Below are 3,543 nucleotides of genomic sequence, written 5' to 3'. Positions count from 1 at the left end.
TGCGGAGTCATACTTTAACATTGGCGCATTGCCTCATTTTAGGTTTTGCATCACATTAACATTTCTCCTATGATTCGCACTTGATCTTTATCATTTGCAAGCATAGAGTCATTCTTCTACATTCTTCAGTTGTCTCGCTCTCAAATTTGGTCTTGTCGACAACAATCTTCAGTCATGATTTTGGTCAATCTTATCCTGTCGCATCAATGTGCGTGTTCATTTGTCATCATTTTGGACATCGTCAATCCTAATTAGGGTTTTTTCCTCTTATCAATCTTATCATCATGCGATCGATTTGTCATCAATCGTTGTCATTTTCAATCTTATCATCATGCGATCGATTTGTCATCGATCGTTGTCATTTTCAATCTTGTCATCTTGCGATCGATTTGTCATTGATCGTTGTCCTTTTTTTCAATCTTGTCATTTTTGCAATCTATTTTGTCATCAATCATTGTTGGTTTTGTCATTTTATGATTAATTTGACCTAATTGTCATCCTTGCATTTCTAATTTATCTTCTAGGGTGTCATAATTTATTCGTCATTTTCCCTCTAGGTTAAATAATTTATTTATTTATCCTAAGTCTTCTTGTCACAATTAAATATTTATTTAATTGGCTAATTAATTCCCTATCTTTGTGTGAATTAATTGATGAATGAAAAATTGTTAATTAATTCACCTAGTTCCTAATTTCCTCATTTTCTCATTTACCTAATTCCTAATTTCCACATCATTTCTAATTTTCTAATTTCCACCTATTTTCTAATTTCCTAATTTCAATTTCCACCTAATAAATTTCTCTCTAGTTTCTCCCTATTTTTGTGCTTCGGTGGAAGCATGAATTTCTCATGCGTCATACTTTTGGCATAGCAAGATGTCATAAGATTCTAGTTTTCTAACCTTTGCATTGGCAATATGTCATAATTCATGACATAGAAGGTGTCATAACCTTCTTCTTTCCACTCAATTGTGCCATTTTTGAAATCAATTGCCTCTAATATCAATTTCATGCTAATCTTGTCTTTTCTCCAATTTGTCTATAAATTGGATGAATTTCTTCAATCAAAATCCTTGGATCCTTACCTGGTCGAATCAATCACGCTTTGAGTATTCTTGCGCTTCTTGTCAATCTTGCTTTCACATTAGGTTTATGCACTTCAAGGTGAGATCCACAAAAAAAATCCATTTGAAGGAGAAAGAAGGACAATGGAGCCACATGAAGGAGACATTCAGATCTGCATTTGGTTTGCTTAGTTTTCAATCTTGAATGTTTTGCTTTCATGTCTTTATTGAGTGTGTTTAGGATTGATCATTGCATTTTATCTTTTGTGATTGAGCTAGTCCAATTTCTTATTGCTTGTGATGATTTCCGATTTCCTAGCTACAGTTCTTGGTGAACCCGACGTGAACTAACCATCTAACCATGTCTTGAGTGCCTTTTGAGTTGATTTACAGGTCAAAGACCCAAGAAACAAGGTACTGGAGGCCTTTCTGGGTACTTTTACACCTGTGTTGAAGACTTATGCACCTGTGTCAAGCATTCTGCGCCTGTGTTGAATACTTTTGTGCCTGTGTTGCATCATTCTGGGCCTGTGCCAAGCATTCTACGCCTGTGTAAGTCTAGAAACAGAGGTAAAAAGGCAGTGTTTTTACTTGCAAATTGGTTTGTTTGGCATTTTATTTCTGCTTTTTGGTTTTATGGTACTAATTCTTTGTGTAGCTCCTTGGCATTACGCATGACAAAGACAACAAATGAAACTACTAACACGTTTTATGCAGGTTCGATAGTCAAAGACTAAACATATCAAATTTCTGACTTGGGTTTCGCAGGTTGCCTTGGATTATAATTAAACTTTGTGTTTGCAATTAATGTTTAGGCACCTAGTATGATTTCTAAATAGGATGGAATGAATGTATGTTTTCTTTGATTGTTGAGTTTGACATTGGAGTAGGAGAGTATGCTCTCATCCTTCTTAGGGTGATCAAAAATCCAGATCTTTGTTACCATGCTCATGTTTTTTATTGTGTGTCACCTTTAGAGGGCCTGCCTTCCTGACCATTTTCTTTTGCAAGCAAGTGACAATCATGAGAAGGGAATGACCCAAAGTGATTACAGCTAGAATACCTTGGCATTCTAACTCACTATAAATAAATACCTGATGAGCGAAAGCTTTGAAGGAAGGGTTACGTGGGAATTTTAGTTACTTGGGAAGTGATGACCCTTGGACTCTTTCTCATATCAACATCTAAGTAGGGCCTCACGGTCTAAATCATGCTTGTGCGACTACATTTGTTTGGTATCTTGGTGGGCCTATGTCTCAATCACACTTGCGTGACACCAAGAAGTAGCGCTTAATAGAAATCCTTACTAAACACCTTGTATTTAGAGGCCAAAAATCCTTCTAGTTGCTTGAGAAGGACAAGTTTGGATACTTGGAAGAGATACTAAGTTCACCATGGGGAGATTTCCATGGGGACTGATGCTTGGCTACCGTGAGAAGCGAGTGTCGTGGAGGGGAGCCCATGGGGTCAAGCATCTATGTATTCTCCTTGAATCCCATAATAAGTCTACCTCTCAAGTACCTAATGTCCTTGCCTACCATAAGAAATGTGTGAATGAGCATGATTGTCTTGATTCTAAGTTAAAATATGTTGTCTTCTTTGCTTGTCAAAAGTTGAATTGCATCTCATTTCAAAAACAAGACAAATTGATTGAAAACAAGGTTAAACACAAGAACATTTCATCCAACAAAGTTCAAAACATCTTCAAACATGGTTGTCAAACATTTTTCAAAATCTTGTCTCAACATTCATGTCACTTAGATTTAGGTTCATCCTAGGTTTGCATTTTGCAAATTCATTGTCAATTATTAAGGTTAAGTTTCACCTAGGTCATACTCCCCTTTGCATATCAGTAAGGGTCATCCATTTGCATGTGTCCTCTTGCATTGGAGTAATACCATTGTCATACATTCATATTTGCATACCCTAGGTCTCTTCACTAAGCTTAGGTCATTATCATATCATATTAGGATCATTTGCATAGTAATTGTCCCTTTGCATATAGTGTCAAAACTAGGTTTTGTCATACTTGAGTAATCCAAATCTTTGATAAACCCTAAGTCATTGTTAGGAAGTCTAGACCTTATCAAACCTTTTCTCTTTTTGTCATTATTATCATTTCGTCAAACCTAGCTTAGTATCCAAGCATATAGGGGAGACATTGTCATCTTGTCCTTTTGTCACTTGGTCCTTTTGTCCTTTGAGGTCTAGACATCATTTCAATTTCCTAAGGGTCTCATTTTTAGAATTGCATTCATAAGTTTGTCAAAATCTTGAAAAAATAACCAAAAACATAAATTGCATTCTTGCCATGGATTGCATTTTCATCTATTTTAGTTTGCATTTAGTTGCATATCATATATTATCCTTGAAAAATTCCAAAAATATTGCATTTGCATAGTGACATGCCTGTTGAAACAAGGTCAAAATCTAAAAAGATGGGTGAGCCACCGTATCAACCCATTGACAACATATCAAA

The sequence above is a fragment of the Cryptomeria japonica genome, chromosome 5 (genome assembly GCF_030272615.1).
Source record: "Cryptomeria japonica chromosome 5, Sugi_1.0, whole genome shotgun sequence".
In the NCBI taxonomy this organism is placed as follows: Eukaryota; Viridiplantae; Streptophyta; class Pinopsida; order Cupressales; family Cupressaceae; genus Cryptomeria; species Cryptomeria japonica.
This window is presented reverse-complemented; position numbering follows the sequence as displayed.